We start from the raw sequence: 19,083 nt of genomic DNA, 5'->3' as shown, positions 1-19,083 counted from the left end.
ATTATATTTGATGCAACTTTGGTTACATTTCCATGACTTTTCCAAAACCTTGGGAAAAATATTGTTTTCCATAACTTTTCCAGGGCCTGGAATTTGCATTTTGAATTTCCATGACTTTTCCAGGTTTTTAATGACCGTAGGAACCCTGACTTCCTCTTTGTCCATAAAGGCCTAGTACTCTGAGGATGGGGGTTATTTGTTTTGTCAGTGTGTCCTGGTGAGAGATCTCTGTTTGCCTGGCGCTGGATCATTGGAACTGGTCGCCATGAAATACAATAAATAATTTGGTTTTTATGACTGACTTATAGGTTACAACAGGTGGAAACAGAACAGGGGTCTGTCTCTCCAGCATTTTAGTTATTATAGTGGTTGTGCTCTGCTAGCTTTGACAGCTTTAGTATAAAGCACTTTTGGCTACAATATTGATCTCCTGCAATAGTAAATGCAAAATACCCACTGCAATTCTGCAAGTGCTAGGCAAAAGTCAACATCCTATTTGATTAATTGTGTGTAAGATATGGAAATAAAAGAATATTATTGTAAAATACTGAATTGTAGAGCTTTTTAGTTTAAGTGAGAATGATTTTGTTTTCATTTATCAGAGAAAATGCTTTAAGACTGATGACTAACCTATGTGTGGTGGAGGGAATGCTATATCATATAACACATTTGGCTGGGTATGCTAAGTTTAAAACATCCCCAATTCCAATAAATCAGGACAGATGTATGTCTGCCAAGCGACAGAAATAAAAATAATAGTCAGAAGTCATATGGAGAAACAAACATGCAGTGTATACAGTCACAATGTATAAATGAATATTGGTGTTTGGTGAAAGGTTTCAGCAAACAGTCAATCCACTCAGTCAGTAGGGGCTTGGACTGGGAGCTGTAGGGTTGCCGGTTCAAGTCCCTGAACAGACCTAAATATGGAGTGTGGACTGCTACTTGGAGAGGTCCCACTTCACCTCCTGCCCAGCCGTGGTGCCCTTGAGCAAGGCCCCGGACACCCCCTCCCCCCCACTCCCATTGCTCCCCGGGCGCTGCAATAGCTGCCCACTGCTCCTAGTACTCGACTCCTGGTACTATGGGTTAAATCCAGAGAACAAATGTCACTGTGTGTGCTGTGTGCTCTGCATGTGTGACCATTCAAGAGGGTTTCATCCCTCCCAATATTCTATTCTATTCTTACATGATCTCAGTTAAATTATTTTAACTGATTTATATCGGCTGCTCTCTGGGTATGGAATACATCTGAAGTAAATATCAATGTCCAGGCAAAACTTTTCCATCACTTCAAACCTTTCATACATCAACTGCTGCTGGTTTTGGTAATGCTTAGCCTTTGTTCAAAGTAAGTTTTCCATAAAACTGATCATAAAAACAAACTGCCTCCCACTTGATCACACCTGCTGGATATCCATTCCATTAGCATTGTGAATGATGAAGTGGGATGGCTGTAAAATGTGCCTTAGCTGCACTGTCACTGATAAAAGATGTTTGTGGAGCAACCATAAGAGCAGCTGGGGAATGTAAGGCTGTTTCAGAATAAGAGAAAGGTCTATCATGTCCAACAGTATATGCATTATCAGAGACATTAGAACAAAAAGAAAGAGGATCTATGTTTGACATGCTTGAGCCTGGAGATGGTTCGGATTGAAGAATGCCCCTGGGGGTGCAACAAAGCATGCTCTGCTTCCTGTGGTAGATGAAAATATAGAAACAGGATATAACATCACGGAAAATAACAAACAGAATGGAAGTGACATCACAGTGGAGGTCAGGGGTCAGGATGAACCCAGGGAAGTGGGATGTGTTGAACAGCTAAAATGTTTCAGAGAATTACAATGAGGACATTTCGAATCTGCAGCTGATTCATGCAAATATAATTAGTTTTAGGATTAGAATAACCTTTGTTTCGCTGCTGTGATCAAATAATAATTCCATACAAAATAAATGATAACTATAGCCAAGTCCTTACAGCTTGAAGTGTCTATTGCTTTCTTGTAAAAATCCTCAGCACAGTGTGGTTTCACGTGATACCAGTGGACTGAAGAAGACATTGGCAGAATGGTTTCTGAATAATACTAGGGTTTAAGAATAGAACAGTCTACAACTGGCTTGGATCCTCATAACACAGCAATCAGTCAAACTCTCTGCTCATAAACACAGTCAGAGTTAGAATGAGTGAAGCCCTTAAAGGAAGTCTCAGTACTGTGTAGATAACTGATCACAGAGTAGCAGCGTTTTTATAAACAGTGAAGAAAAGCATTTGTCACATGTGCAAAAGATATTCAAGCTCTAGTCTGTGTGGGCTTACAATATCTCCATCTGTGTTGTGAACAGCTGCCACAACAACATGAGTGCATACAATACAATACCCCCTCTTCATGATAGAATCTTCAATTCTGACAACAAATGCACAACTTCAAAAGCCATTTCCAAGGAGATACTGCATTCAAGTGATTTTAAGTGACAGTTCAGGGATAACAGTGAGGCATTCACCCTCATTTTTGGCAAATAATTCACATGCTTTATCGTGAATAATTCAATATGTTCCATGTTGGAGTTTCTTTTGTGCTCTATTTAAAGGTCCCATGTCATGGCCATTTGTACTGATCATAATTCCATTGTTGAGGTCTACTAGAATAGATTTAGATTGTTCAATGTTCCAAACTCACATTGGTTTCTCATACAGCATCTCTGTATAGCAGGGGTCGGCAACCCCTGGCACGCGTGCCACCATTGGCACGCGGCACCGTAACCAGTGGCACACTAGGAATAAGTGTGCAAAATATTAAAATTTTATTTTCGGATCCTGAACGAGACCGCCGCCAGAGCGCGTCTCCCCGTTACCTGCAGAAGGAAGCCATGCACACAACGCAGCCCCGCTCTCTTTAACTCCAGGCGACTTTCTGCCACTTCCCTCCGTAGTGCAGTGCTGATCGTTTCACCACAGAGGAAAGCACTTCACAAATTGCAGTACCCATAAGGAGCTGTACAAATACCGCAGTTTTTGCGTGGCTGTGTCTTTAGTTGAAAGCCCAGTGGCGATCTGCTCATCTCTCATCGAAATAACATGCTACACAGGGGCAGACTGGCCATGTGTGTTCTGGAGAATCACAGAACGGACGATCGTCCTTATTATTATGCCGTTTAAACCAATTATTTAAATGTGTTTGTTAAATTCGGCATCATGTAAGTTAGGGATGCTCCGATCGATCGTCATGCGATCGGCTCTCGCGATCGCATGGCGTAAAATACATGACACTTTTCTCTGTGCGCGGCAAAACAAGCTCGCCAAAATGGCTTCACCAGTCTGGCAGTATTTGAAGTGTCCGAAAATGACAATAAAATAGCGGTATGCAACGTGTGTGTGAAGCAGAAATCCTGCAGCTCCACCCGCTGTGACGGACCGGTGAGCGGAGCAGAACACACATTAAGAGTTAGACCTAACACACTTAGCTATTTTATCTACCTCTGGAACAAGCTAAACTAGTTATAAATATGTTTATTCTTCACTGTCGGGTCACTCATTACTGGATCAGTGAGCTGCATGAGATACTGACGGGCTGTCAGGAGAGGGAGAGAGAGAGGGAGAGAGGAAAAGAGAGCGCTTATCCGCTCATTTCTCCCGTGTTATTATCCAAAGTTAATGTAAACTTGAATAATGTACTTAATTTGAATGTAATAATTATGTTGGTTGTTGTTTGTGGAAGCGCCAGTGAATGAGCCCCATTAACTGAGTTTTAAACATCACTTTAAATGGAAGATCCCCATAGGCCCCGCCCACTCGATCGGATCGGTGATCGGCCCCAAAATTGTCGATCGGAGCATCCCTAATGTAAGTTGCGCTGACAGGTCCACACACTGCTTCCCCGCAGCGAGGCTCCCCCCGCCCTCCTGTTGACAGTTCACGAGCGTCGAGCCCAATCACCCCCCCCCCCCCCCCCCCCCCTCGGCACGCTGATAAAATAATCTTTTTTGAATGGCACTTCATATCAAAAAGGTTGCCGACACCTGCTGTATAGTATGTGTATTCACTCTCTATCCTACACGCCTTGTTGGAGCTCCTGCCCCCACCTCCCTATGAGCCCACTGTGCTCTGATTGGTCAGCTCGCCCACTCTGTTCGGATGAGTCCACCACCGTTACAGCTGAACATCAGTGATTATGTGTTACAATGGCGTTAGCAACCAGAAAATGACACCAGTAATGACAAACACATGAGAATGCTGCGTGGGGTCTGGGTGCCGTGTTGGCGGGACGTTGCGGGGCTCGCTGCTGCGCTCGCTGCTGCGGCCTTTGAGGCTCGAGGAGCGGACAGTGTGAGCTGGATTACTGGTGTTGTTTCCTGGTTGCTGCGTCGGGTCTGCGAGACAGCGAGACATTGCGGAACTCAGCCTGAACATACACTCACAGCCAGGCAGTTAGCCACACAGTTCGCCACACACTCATAAGATAAGGCTGAGTGAGTATGTGTGTGTGTGTGTGTGTGTGAGGACTGATGAGCTCTACGGATTGGTCCAATGGTCGTCGTTACGTCACTTAAACCAGGAAGAAAAAAATGGAAAAAGAAAAATGTCCAACGAGGCGTTCTGGGGCAGCATAGACAGGTATTTTCTGTGTTAGAGTTTTACTCGCTACAGGGTGTACTTTGAGGGTTTGTGACTCTGCAGACCGTTTACATGCAGACAAAGCTACATAACACACAAGGGGATGGGTAATAACCGGAAAAGCATGACATGGGACTTTAAAAAGGCAGAATTGTTTTTTTTAACCTGTTTCATCATCCCTTACGTAATTTCTTCACTAACCCAAAAACGATGCTTAGCGACAATGAGTGCTATTTTTGCTCTACTATTCATTTTCAGGTGTTTTTTCCCCAAAAGATTCAATTTGAAGTTAAATTAAGTTAGGAGTGAATTATTGAATTATTAAATCCCTAATAAAGGATGTCCTGCAGAAATCCTTCCTTCATTAAGTGTTCATGTTCCACATCTGGACAGTGATTATGGACTAAGCCTCAACAAGCATGAAACACACCTAGGCCCAGTGAGTACAGACTACAATCTATGGTACAGACGTACACTAAATGTAGCCTTTAAGAAGGTTTGTTTGACTATTGTGCTTCCTTTTAACCATGTAACCAAGTAAGGAAAGCCAGATACACAAGAACAGTATTATTATAACTGGGGTGATGCCTATCTATTTATTATTAAAGGAAATTATAACATAATTATCACAACTGAGTGAACCTCAATTTAGGTTTCTGTCTAATTAGGGAACATAAATCGTTAGCGTTCAGTCACGTAGTTGTAAAAACGAATAATCTTGATAATCTTTTGATTCAAAGGCGAGGAGCAGTGACTCAAATCATTCTCAGTGACAGCAGCAGGGGAGCTTTGTGGCAGTGGAAAGTGCCACCAACAAGTATACGCTAGAAAGCGACAGCTCATTGCAAAATAACTCCTTCTTTTGTCTCTTGTGTCCAGCATGAAATGACAATGTGTGTGAATTCCTCTCTGTGGCTAAAAATAGAGCATCTGTTTCCCATAGTTCCCCTAAACTAATGCATGGGAGCGTATAGGCCAAGGTTATCCTTTAACTGGGGGCGAACTCTCAAAGCATTCCTTCTCATTGGGGCTGGATTTTGAATGACCCATGACCCCTTTATAAAGGATGCTTTCTGGAAAATGAGTCGAGTTAGAAGGACCAGCTGTCCCTCGAACGCACCACTAACGGGTCTGTCTGCCACCCTCTCAGAGATGGCTGCTTTCACAGGGCAAGGGAAATTATTTATGTAGTGCTGCTCTGGGAATCGTTTTTCTTTTCACAATTTATTGATAATCAAATCATTTCATGTCCATAAGATCTTTATAGGCCAAATGTAGCTCAAAATATATGGTTGTGTAACAAAATATCCAAATTCCAAATTCTGAACAGTAAAAAAAACTCCTCTTCCAAGATCTACTTTCAAACCAGATTGTCCTATACTGTATATCTAGCTAGTGACTCATATGTATATACACACACACACACACACACACACACACACACACACATATTTATATATATACATATACAGTATATACAGACACACATGTATATATATATTTACACAGTATACACACATATGTATATTAACATATGTATATTTACCTGTGCAGAACTATACAGGAGATCTCTCAGTTCTCATCTCAGTGTGTCAAGTATGTTTTGCCCAACGATAACATCCAGTTCTTTTGTGTTCCCAGTTTGAGGCCCTAACGGGGCCCTAACATGAATAATACTCTTTCCAAATGTGTGTGTGTGTGTGTGTGTGTGTGTGTGTGTGTGTGTGTGTGTGTGTGTGTGTGTGTGTGTGTGTGTGTGTGTGTGTGTGTGTGTGTGTGTGTGTGTGTGTGTGTGTGTGTGTGTGTGTGTGTGATTTTTAAAACCTTTTTCACTCTAAACCTGTTTTCACTTCAAATTGTATCCATATGCTTTACAAAACAAGATATTTTCACTCCGTAATAATTGTTATTCATTTATTTTAAGGTTTTAAGGTTTCTCTCGTTACATTGTGATCTGCCACACACATTTCTGCTGGCTGCAGAGTGAATGGAGAAAAATGAAAATGTCTGTCTCTTCTCTTATCTCAGAGAATCTCTCCCTTTTTTTCCATTTGTCCCTAGTTTCTGTCTCCCTCCATCATAAATCATCAGTTACATAAACTGCCTTCAAGTTAGTTTCCACCAGTGTAACATGAGACTCTCTTAAGTACAACACAGGATGTTATAGAACCCTGGCTCATACGCTTCTGCTAAGCTTGTTTGTTTCACAATTAAACAGTTTTCCTCAGGTTTTCTTTTTCAAACGTATGTAGGCATAAACTCAACAGATACACACATCCCTGTGTGTTTGTGGGCTCTGTGGCAGAATAGAACTTGGAGGGAGTCGAGGCACCTTTTTCCATTATGTGATTTTATTGGACTTAAAACCAATGTAACACTTGATTCTAATTTGTTTCACACACAAACACACTATGCTGGACATTGATTGGCCACTCCCATCGAGTCAAGGATGCACAAAATGTTGGGTTCAAATAATTATAGTTTTGCATTTTCTTATTATGTGTGCTAACCACCTGCAGCCTTGCCAACTGGCTTTTTTTTTTTAAATTGGTGAGATGTCCGAAATAGGGTTTTGTTAACAAAAGCTTTTAAGATTTTAGAGACCCCACTTGTCTAAGTCTTACATTTACATTCTTTGTGTCTTAAAAAAGAAGCTAGTTGACTTTTAGCTTAGCGGTGATGCCTTGAAGTCATGAGACTGTGCTGTAGTTTGTTTAAAGAATAACGCTAACTCACACACACAAAGCCGTGGCAGCACATCACTCCCACCCTCATCCACCTCCACTGGTTGCCGGTCAAGTCCTGCATAACATACAAAATCCTCTTCCTTACCTAGAAGTCCCTCCATGCCCTTGCCCCCCAGTACCTATCGGACATCCTTCACCCACATGCCCCACCCCGGAACCTGCGGTCCTCAGACTCTGGCCTGCTCACCACCCCCCGCACCAAACTGCGAACCTTCGGGGACAGAGCCTTCAGTGTGGCTTCCCCACCCTCTGGAACGCTCTCCCTGCGGAGATTCGCAACATCCCCACACTTGACGCCTTCAAAAGGGCCCTCAAGTCCCATCTGTTTGCCAAGGCTTCCGGCCCCTAATCGATCTGTTGTTTTGTCTGACTTTTGTTTTGTTATGTTTGTTTTTGCCCTATTACTTGTAAAGCGACCTTGGGTCCCTTGAAAGGCGCTATATAAATCCAAGCTATTATTATTATTATTAACTTTCCTTGGCAATTGGGTTTATGTTGGAAAATCATAAAAGTGGTTAATAAATGGAGATTTTCCTGTTGAACTAAACTGCAAGTATCATAATGGTTTGCTTCCTAGAGAGTCTATCTTCTGTAATCCAATGGAATGGCAGAATCCCTTTGGCTTTTGGTTGAGAGAACCAGTGATGCTAACTATCGGCTTGGCATACATAAATATGTCATCCCTGCACCACTCTATTATGGACAGTTTGGTTAGTGTAAAGCTTCAAATAAGTGACAGGAATTGTTATGTTGGCTGTAAAGAAAACTGCAAATCCAAAAAGCTAACTATTACCTATTTGACATTGATGAGCTCCTCCCTGCTGTTTTACAATTTCAATCTTGGCCCTATGTAATACAGATGTGTGAAAGAAATATAGTTGTGCTTGAAAAATGTGAACAATATAGGTAGAGCAGTTATGCCACCTTCATAAAGAGAATCTGACCTAGAGATAAAATATCCCCAGAGACACAATCTGGAAAAGCCCCACCTGTGCCTGGTGTGTGATGTGTGAATTAAGCCAGTAAACAAGATAAGCACATACCATGGTAACCATCTCATACCACTCAGGCATCCCATAACCTCTGTTGTAGTGTAAGTGTGTGTGTGTGAATGTAACATGAAAGACTGGGTTTGACGTATTAAATCAAATGTTACACTTCAGTCTACAGATTGCAATAGATCATTGCTTCACTCCAACACTAACGTGCGGATCAGGCTAACCTTTTGACATCTTGTATGGATGGCATCACACATACAGTAATTCCACTGAAATGTACTCATACATCGCCTTAGACATTTTGAGATATACCGTATTGCAATACAGCAATAGGATAAACTCTAACATGTATTCTCCATTAAGCTTATTCCATACTGAGCTCGAGCATGCAGGATTCAATTACAAAGTCATATGTTTTTTATTAATGTAGGTCGTAATATCTTTGACCACTTACTGTACGTTTTTCGTCTGTAAAAATGTAGCAAGAAACATTTAACTTCACACACACACACACACACACACGTCGAGAGAATTATATACTGCTGCAGGATGTCAGATACAGCTACTGGCTGCATGCTAGTGTTGTGTTGTGCGTGTGCGTGTGCGTGTGTGTGTGTGTGTGTGTGAAGCAGTGGCTCTATTTTTTCAGAGTAAATGCTGCCAACACATCCAGCTCGTAAACCACACAATCACACAATAATTTGATAACAATTTGCTTGAGCACAAACACAAAAGTATTATTCTGTTAGACAGACGTTTTCTTTCTCTGAACTCAAAATGGCTTCGTGTGGTATTTATGCAGCTCATTTCACAACAGGAAGACACTTCTGAATGCTGAACCCTCAGGCATACACGACACATGGAACTGCTTTACACAGACAGAAAACACTGAAGGATGACTAATGCGAGTCAAAATTCATGTTACTTTTAATCTGCTTCTTTGATTCTCAGTAAAGAAAAAAGATCCAAATGGAACATTAACATAGAGGTCACAAAGGAGTATTCACCATTTAGGAGATAAGTGAAGGATCATCTCTACTGAACAATTACTTAAAGTCCATTATGTAACTGCATTTAGCTAACCTAATGCACTGTTCAAATAAAAATAATTATATTCAAATAGGGCATGAAAGGTATTATGTCAGAAAAACCTCTGATCCAAACCGTCAATCCATTATAAGAACAGCAACTGCAAATCCGTGTCCTCATCTAAGCATTTAAGTGAATGGAGTCAGTAGATATCCGGGCCTAGGATACTTCAGGCAGTGACAAAGACCTGTTACATGCTCTTGGCTTGTCTCCACTTCATTAAGGAGGCACTGCTGTGGCTGGAATGAGAGGAAGAGATAAGGCCTCAGAGAGAGAAGTGTGGAGAACTATAGGCAGATCCCAACCACTTGTTATGCACATTTCCCTTTCTTTCCATCCTATTTAGGCTAAATGTGGGCTGGCATGCCATTGTTTGAGGCACGCAGGGAGGTGTGTGTGCATGTGAGTGTGTGTGTGTGTGGGCCATTAGGGAGGGGGGTTCTCAAGCTATTCAGAAGATTCCTGGAAAACAAATGAAAAAATGCTCTTATCCAGGCCCATTTCTGAATGTCTATAAAAAAATATATAATAACCCAGATAACCTAAGAGTTACATTTTTTCTGCACATACCTCTGAGGCTTTCCCATCCTCTCTGAGGGGGGCAGGTGGCAGCTGCTCTGCCCCCCCCTGCCTCTGACTCTCTGGCAGACAGAGCCAGCAGCAGCCCACACTACTGCCTCTAACATTAGCAACGCTCCAAGAGGAAAAGCCATGTGGAGCTGCCCATCACTTCCAACTACACAACACATAACACACTCAGCTCCCGTGTGATCACACTCTTCTTCTTTCTCCATCTTTGCTATCATACACACAGAAAATAGATCGGCTGGGAAAGAAAGCTACTAGCCTCAAAGCTTATCATAATAATGGATCTCCCTTTGGAACCTTAAACATCACATTAGTTTCCTATCTTTGACTCTTAAGTTTCAATAAATGATTAAAGGGGGACAAAAAGAGTTCCCAAACTGACCCTCCTTCCCTCTCTGTCTGGGAAATGTAGCTAAAAGACAACTTCCCTTCTGCACAAGAATGTGACTCAAACTTATGAAGTGAAAGCTCTCCTTACGCAGCTTGACTTACTGAACACCCCCTCTGGAAGCAACCACTAGCTGTTAAAGCACACAAAACACACAAAGAGAAAACACAGGAAGCTTACCTCACTTTACAGCAATGTACAAGCCGCTCAGCAATCCATCACCCAGCACTATCCCTCAAGACTAAGTTGGTGGGAGCAGCTGTAGCAGCAGAAGAAGGAGCAACAGGCGCGAAGAAACGAGATCACCACAGAGAAACAAAGATGAGAGCAAGAGAGAGAAAGTGAGAGAGAGCAAGAGAGCGAGGGGGAAAGAACAGCAGAGGGGGGAGGAGAAGAAGGACCGAGTGACTGAGACAGAGCTAACGGTGACTGACAGACTAGCAGAGACTCCGAGTCTGAGCAGGAGGTTTGCTGAAAGCCAACAAACTAACTCGCTCATCTGCCTGCCTCTCCAGGTTGACGTCAGAGCGGTCACATGACCCTGCTCTGGTGTGGAGGGGGAAATGAAAGGGGAGGGGAGACAGAGAGACAGAGAAAGACACGGAGAAGCCTATGTTGCCCTGGTAACAGGCACACTGCACTGCAATGATTTCAATAGGTCATCTGACACACACATGCACACACAGATGCACGCGCACAGGTTCTTACATACAGGGAAGCCGCTAAAAGACGGAAGGACTAATATAGACAAAAAGTCTTTACACTGATAAATGAAGAAATCATTTAAGAAAGTGATACAAAGCGGATCAGATTTCCTTTAAAAAAAAAAGGCAATTAAAGAAGGAATGTGCACCAGATAAACGACGCTTTTAAACTCTGCCTCTGAATAAGCATTATGTTTTGCTCTTTACACCAGGTTTGTTTTAACTTTAAGGTATGACCTTATTGAGGAGCAATGGTGCATATTAGAGGCATTATATTGTATTTATTGGGCCTTTCGAAGTTACTATATAACAAAATTCCATATTTTGTCATGATTTGGGTCAAATAATGAAAAGCTTATTTTGTCAGAACAAGAGTTCAGTTATTAGAAATGGACTTTCTCTGTTTGTCACTCTGAAATGCCCAAGCATGGTCAGTCTATCATGTCTCCAGTGATTTCTTTCAAGAGATGACTGAGAAGAGAACAAAGGTATAAAGAAATATGGAGAAGAAATGAATAAGAAACAAATACACTTCATTACTTTAGGGAAGTGGGGAATAGAGAGACTGGAGTTTCAATTGCATTTTATTTCATTTTTATGATAATACTGTGAGACAAGCTGAGGAACAACACCTGAAGAACAATATCAGATTTCAAGAATAACACTTTGATTATCAGCCAATCAACAGGGGGATAAGGTTATGATCACGACTTCATGCCTCATTAGCAGAGTGGAGACTACACAGATGTTGTCTCTGCCAGAGGTAATGGTGCCTGCACTCTTTCGGGTAGCAGTGTTTGTCAGAAAGATTACAGAAAAGTATATCTTTACACAATGACAGACTAATACTCAAGTAGAGTGGAGGCTGCATAACTGTCAGTGAATCATTAATTAAAGCAATATTTGATACACTTATTTGATTTCTTGCCGGGATAATGTTGATACAACTATATGAAGGTGTAGTGCAAGTGCAGGCTTTCCAACAGTAAACTCATACGTCAAAATGTCACCAAACTTCCTCTTCCAAAATGTGCTGTGCATTGTGTCAAGTGTATCTGCGACAGGGCTTGAGTGTCAGACAAAGACTAGGGGAGGGGGGGGGGGGGGTGCTAAGGCCGCACACAGCAGACCCTCCTCACCCCATCCTCCACTGACCTGTGAGTCTCAGCAGCTTTGGGCTGATTTCATTCATCTGAATAGCATCTGCTGGCTGCCTGAATGGAGCACCATGGGGCCCAGATTAGGGTGGGGTAGTGTGGAGAGTGGGGTGAGTTCAGCCAAGTAAAACACCCCCCCACTGGACTGCTACAGTAGGTACGTACAGAGGGGTGAGCAGTACTCAGATACTTAAAGTAGAAATACCGCAGTGTTAAAAAAAACTCAGTTTTTTTGTGAGAATCCTGCATTCAAAACTAAGTAAAAAAAGTATAAACAGTAAAAGTACCAAAAGTAAAAGTACTCAGTTAGCATAAAGGCCCATTTCAGAATAATATGTTTTATTGGATTATAATTATTGATGCATCAATGTGTTCATAACTCTTCTGAGTGGCGTTAAAAGCATGTTGCATAAAGCCTTGTTATCACATTAACTTTCACAGCCCTAATAGAGACACAAGTAGAAATGCCACACAGGGCCGAGACAATCAACAGTACAAAGACATTTAATAATGCCTGCAGCTATCAATACTGCAAAGATCCTGCTGTGAGACAAAAGTGAAGAGGGATCAGATGCTGTACGATACTGAAATAAGTGCCTTAGCAACAGGTTAGAAAATTGGTGTAGGGATGAATTATTTAGATTAAAGTGTCCTGGATTAGAGGGCTGACTGATGATGCCCAAAGGTGGATATAAGGTCTTGAAAAACAATGTGGAAAAAGCCAATACTAGTATATCCTGTTTTATAAGCGCTGCATTTGAAGGTGAGAGGATATGCCAGTTATCATAAATAAGTGTAAGGGGAAAGTCAAAAGGGAATTATTTGTTGGTAAATGAGATTATTAAAAAAAGACAAAATGTTGCATTTTTACAGATCAAATATTTGGTACTACAGACCACCTTATATAACCTTTTAACAAGGCCCTTACCAATACTTTTAAACTCAACTCAGAACTTCTGTAGAGGTATGTAATCAGCTTCTGAGAGTGTGTTTGTGTGTGTGTGTTGGGATGTAGGGTGGGTAACTGGGACTAGAGGGAATTCCTTCCTCTTGAAGACTCAGGAAGCAACAGCATGGGAGGAAGAGAAAACAATTTCTCTTTCCAAGGAAAACCCATTAGGAACTGTTTCTTGGGTCTCTCCCCACAGTGTGAATAACTACATCATTGTCAAGTTTCTAAAATTAGCTATGGGTAGAAAAAAAAAGAAGTCTAAAAACACAAATACAAACTTAAAACAAGCAATACTGAGTAATGACAAATGTATGCTTTTGCTTATGGTGGAAATATTTCACTGGGCAGTGTGACCTGAAAGCTGAAGGTTGGACTTGGTCATGGTGATCTCAGCAGCTGGGATGGCCGTATTAGATAAGAGCAGATTATGAATTGGATAATCAGCTCTAAGGGAGGGAAGGCCCTGAACTCTTAACAAGGTTTGAATGTCTTAGCCAACAAATGAATGGAAGTAAAGAAGCACACACATGCAAGACACACAGCTGGATGGCGCTATACAAGGCTAAGCTCTATGTACAGGGGCCCATTTTTCTGTCTTATAATTGCACCATTCTGTAGTGAGCACTCGTGATTAGAGGCTGTGACACACACATTTTCTGAGTGGTTTGAACATATTATCAACACTTTTTTATTAGGGTAGCTCACTCTCCAACCTCTGTGACCTAAGCATCACTTAGACTAGCTTTAAGCTATTGTTCAATTGCACTTAGAGGTTGTTCCGCATATTATGCATCCTTTCTGAGGGTTAGATGCAGAGTTGAAAATCTTTTGGGGCAGTATGTCTAGTTAACAGCAGACTCTGAACAAGCAACATCAACAGTAAAGCTGCATTCCCATGATACGCAGAGCAAATGCTGCCATTGAGTTTCTTTGGAAGGAGCAGTGCTGCCTGACGGAATGCTAGCCTCGCTTTCGTTTAGTGCTGCGCTCAAAGTCAACTTATTTAAACTTTGATCCGCTGACCTTTCTACGCGCAACAAACCCGATGATAGCTGAAGTGTTATGATCCGTATGAGTTTTCGACCTTTTTATTTTGTCATGGCAAGATCTGTCTTTGTTTTCCCGTTTCATTTCCCGTGTTATGCCTGTTGCTTCCTGTCTCTGTGTTCCCTCCTGCTTGATTACCCGATTGTGTTCACCTTGTGCCCCTGTGTTTCTCTTCCCTCCCCACCTGTGTCTTGTTCCTGTGATTAGTCTTGTGTGCATTTAGGTTCTGGTTTTTCTTTCAGTCTGTGTCAGAGTCTTGATGTTGTTGGAAGTTCTTGCTCTGAGCGTTTTTGTTTTGCCTCGCCTTGTTTGCCTGAACCAATTCCGCCAATAAAGGATTTGATTTTCAAGAAACTTCTGCATTTGGGTCCTATGTACTTTGCCCTTCAGCCGTGACATGAATGAAGCGTAGAAACAAAACTTAACTGGCTTAAGAGAAACTTTTAATGAAAAATCTATCATGATCACCTTTTCTGCTGTGACATTAACAATAGGGTAACTTGAAATTCCCTGTGTTTAGCATGGGTCAAGGATGATTTAGTCCTCATCTTCCTACTTTAATAATCCTCCAGGTTCACATGCAAAACATGATGTGGACCATGCTGCATGTGTCCCAATGTGTGCCTGTGCAAATACTTTGATTAACCAGTTGAGCCCCGAGCCTGTTTTTCAGACCTCAGGCTCGAAAATGACATTCCCAGAACTATTATCTTCACTTCTAAAAGGGGTAAATTAATAATCTTTTTTCTCAAAGCAATGATAAACCTGTGAGTTGGATGTAGAAAAGTCAGAATCAATATAGATTTTTTTTAAGTAATTTCAGATTGAACATAGTAAAACATTTTAAATTATAGTGTCCGTCCAAAAAAAAAACATCACTTATAGTGAAAACCACCCTTGAATGATGGGATAGTAGACTAAAAGCTTTAGGAATCCAAACTATAACATAATAAGTACCCTGTATCAAGATTGATGCAAAACAAGTGACATTTGACCTTTTTAGAGAGATTTAGAAAAGAAAACTACTTCTGGGGTCATTTGGGTGCATATCTCTGGCCCCCGTCGGTCGATTTTGATGATTGACACCTCTTTTTAACCGTTTAGAGCCAATAGAATCGAGGGGAAGTCCCTAAAATCCATCTAAACATTACCCATTGGTGAATGAGTGATGCGTAGCCAGAATGCCCAAAACCGGAAGCTGTCATACACTGTAAAAACTGTTCCGATGGTGAAGTCAACAAAACTAAAAATTTTTATGTAATTTACTTGCCCTAAATTAGTTTTTTTTCAATGTGCGTTTAAATAAGTAACACGTAAGCAACAATGAGAACATGTTTTAAGAACTCATTAATTTGTAAATTAATATCACATTTTCTGAACTTTCTTTAAAAAGACGTTTTGGAAAACGTAATAAAAATACTTTTTTCAACGCCACGGTCATGCCACGCCCTCAAACGAGAATAATAATTTTGAATAATAATCAAAAAAGTGTGAGACTTCCTGTTCCTCTTTGCAGCGGTTCTTCAGCAGTTGGACACGTGTTTGCTGGATCCTCCTCAAACCATCGTAAAACAAGTAAGCATGCCACCTGAGTTATTAATTACTGCTTTTTAACTAGAAAGTGTTATTTACTTTTCTTGTATTCACTGTTTTGAACGAAACATCGACATTTTAATGCATGCCAGCGCCATTACTGCTGTTAAAGTTAGACTCAGCCCTGTCGTGCTCATGTAGTCTATTTCTTAACGCAAAGTTGTTGGGCAAAGTTTGCATCAAGTGCTTACCGACGCAATTCTGTTAAAAGTGGTTAAGTTAAGAGTATGTATTAAGAATCAACTCCGCAAACTGTTCCCCTACGCCGCTCTAATGCTGCGTTCACACCGGACGCGATGCGACTATTCGCTTCGCTCTAATCGCTCCTATCGCATCGCTCTAAATGCTGGAGTTTCACCGCGGCTGCCAGCTGTGTTTACTCGCGTCATTCAAACAAGACGCGCTGGCTCGGGAGCTACAACTACAACAAATGAACATATTTTACCGTGATTAAATTGTACACGTTTCTAAATGATGCCGAAGTAACAACATACTGATACCGGTTAGTAACAACCATGAATTAATGCTTTGACAAGTCTGCAGACAAGACGGCAGGCAAAACACCTTTTAAAATGCTTGTTTTCTGAATGAAGATCGGGTCAACCAGGCTAAGCTAACGTTGTATATGCTCATTCCACACTCATAACAACGGCCTACAGACATAAATAAGCAGCGACTGTATTCACCATGACACAGACAGTCTGTGGTTTGTACTTGTTTAACTTTTGTCCAGTTTCTGAACGGATATGAGGAGCTGTGAGCTCTGTGTGCTAACTGCTAACAGCTAACGGCTGATGTTGTGTGGTTGAACGTCAGTGACGGCAGCTGAGATCCTCACCGCTGATTGGCTTCCGCGAGAACGCGTCACGTGAATTTGACGCTCGAGTTGAAAAAATTGAACTCTCGCGTTTAACGCGGCACCGTTCAATCGCCTCAATCGTGTGATTCGCGCTGCGTCCACCGCTTCATGCGCGCCGTCGGAGCGAATTCGCGTCTGTCCACGTCTCTGCATTGACTTTACATGTAATCGCGCCGCCCCCAAACGTCGCATCGCGTCCGGTGTGAACACAGCATAAGCGTTGGCCCGGGCACCGTGATGCGGCCGCGGGGCTCAGAGGCTCTCCTGCCGTGCATGTTGTGCGGTAAAATACCTCCGTTAAAACTATTCCCTACTACTTTATAACCCAGCGGTTATGTAAGAGTAAGTTACTAATGCGCCTATTTGATATTAATTCCTCTATATGTATTTCGCCGTTTGTTTTACTGTGAGCAATGAATTATCTTTCAACAATCTTAGTGTACCCAATTTAAACTCATAGTCTGCAGTTACAGCATCGAGTTGTTATTATACAAAATTAAGTGCAAACTATATTTTTCATGCTTTTGCAACGCTATCCATGTTGGAATCTGCAGGAGAGTTAACGTTAGCTCTCAGTAGAAAATGACGGAGGTGACTTCAGTTAAGTTGCATTCAGGCGCAATTCAGTAAAAGTGTGTATTGGGCGAGGAGGCATGTATAACGTCAGCAAGATGTGTTCAATGTAGTCCAGTAAAATGCAGTCTTTAGCGAGAAATATCAATAAATACAGTTTTATTAAGGAGATGTTTTACTACAACATAAAGTAGATATTAGACAGTATGCAAACGAGATAAAGGAGTGTATATTGAAGTAATTAGGATCTGCTGTGTAGAGAATCATGGAATTGTACTGGTATCTAACAATGCCATCCTTATAAATGTATATAAATACAATACCGTTTTAAATGATAATTGTGTTTTAATGTTTGATTCCATTAATTGAATTAAATATGTTTTAATGAATTCTACTGAAATGATTGTTACATTGTCATCATGTAACTATTTTGTTCTTTCATTTGCCTCACCAGAAAACACACCTCCTCTTGAAGACATTTTGCCTCCTGCTATGGACTTCAGGTTCACATTAGGTAAGCCCTTGAGTGTGTCAGAGTTGTTGTTTCAGAGGTTAATTCAAGACGTGTTATGTTTACATACTAATATAATGAGCATCAGGTAAACGTACCCATTTCTATTTTTTGAATCACAGATGGGATGGAGATGTAAACTATGCAGCACTAGTGTCACCACTCAAAGTGATAAAACATTATCGACTCCATCATGGAACCTTTGGACAGAAACGTGCCTTGCCCTGCATTCATGTAGACTGGCCTGCGCTCTCACTTATCAAGATAAAAGTTGAAATAATCGTCTGTTCTTTTTATTCTAGGACCCATGTGCCACTTTATATACATCTCTGAGCATGAGGTGGGGTTAAAAAGAAGTAGTTGGACATTTTATGAACTATATCAATATCATGACTATTTGGTTCATTTTCTTGCAAACCAGCCTTTTTTTGATGGCTTAAACCCCTTGTAATGCATGTGAATAGCACCTCTGTTACCATCTGTTAACAGCTAATGTAAACTGGCTCGTTATGTTTTCAAGACGGATTTGATTTTTGTTTTGAGGAAAACACATGGTGTGTCCTGATTTGTACTCAATTTAGTGTTTTATTTGTATTTACAGGGAACAGCAGAGGTCGAAGTGCACCAGGCTCGTGATGCACAGCATGAAGTGATACGTTGCCCAAGAGCCAGATGCAGTTATAACCATCAAGTAATAACCATGTGTCTCCATGTATGTTAATGTGTTGTGCTTTTAAACAAACTTGTTACTCTTTTATGACAACTGTTTTGAAATAATCACATTTTAATAAAATGTATTAACATGTCCATAACGTTCCCTTTTTTAATTTATTTGTTTAATCTGCAATGTTTCAATGCTATCAAATATTTAAAGGGTTGGATTGAAATCAGGAAGAGTTTGTCGTATATAGGTTCCGGCAACTCAATTGTGTTTTATAATTTACTTTATTCTCGTGTGGTTCTTAGCAGATTGTTATTTGCATTGGTTACACTTAATATCTGGGCTTTTAATTGTAGGCTCATCTCATCTTTTCATATGCAGAAAAAATCACATTAGTGAGTTTACCCAACTCCTATAATTGCTTGACACATATTTTTTAAGTTTTACCAAAGCAACAGTTTTTACAGTGTACACTCTCGTAGCAGCTAATATGAAATCTCCGTTATTGACATAAATATCAAGATGGATTATCAGTAATCATTTCAAAGTGACACAGACACATTGGATTAACCTATGGATAAACCTTCAGCAGCGTTTTTATCGT

General features: G+C 41.1%; 1 protein-coding gene across 2 annotated transcripts in view; it reads right to left on the bottom strand.

The window, feature by feature from the left end:
- ncalda (neurocalcin delta a) overlaps positions 1-19,083 on the bottom strand; it is a 96,995-nt gene that overhangs the window by 22,952 nt on the left and 54,960 nt on the right. Inside the window, exon 1 of one of the 2 annotated variants that reach the window (XM_034149340.1) lies at positions 10,603-10,913. The exons of the other annotated variant lie outside the window; for it this stretch is intronic. The gene's annotated coding sequence lies outside the window, so the exon portion shown is untranslated. Of the gene's footprint in view, positions 1-10,602; positions 10,914-19,083 lie in introns of those variants that run through there. 2 annotated transcript variants of the gene reach the window in all.

This window comes from Trematomus bernacchii, unplaced genomic scaffold, assembly GCF_902827165.1.
Source record: "Trematomus bernacchii unplaced genomic scaffold, fTreBer1.1, whole genome shotgun sequence".
NCBI lineage: Eukaryota > Metazoa > Chordata > Actinopteri > Perciformes > Nototheniidae > Trematomus > Trematomus bernacchii.
This window is presented reverse-complemented; position numbering and strand designations above follow the sequence as displayed.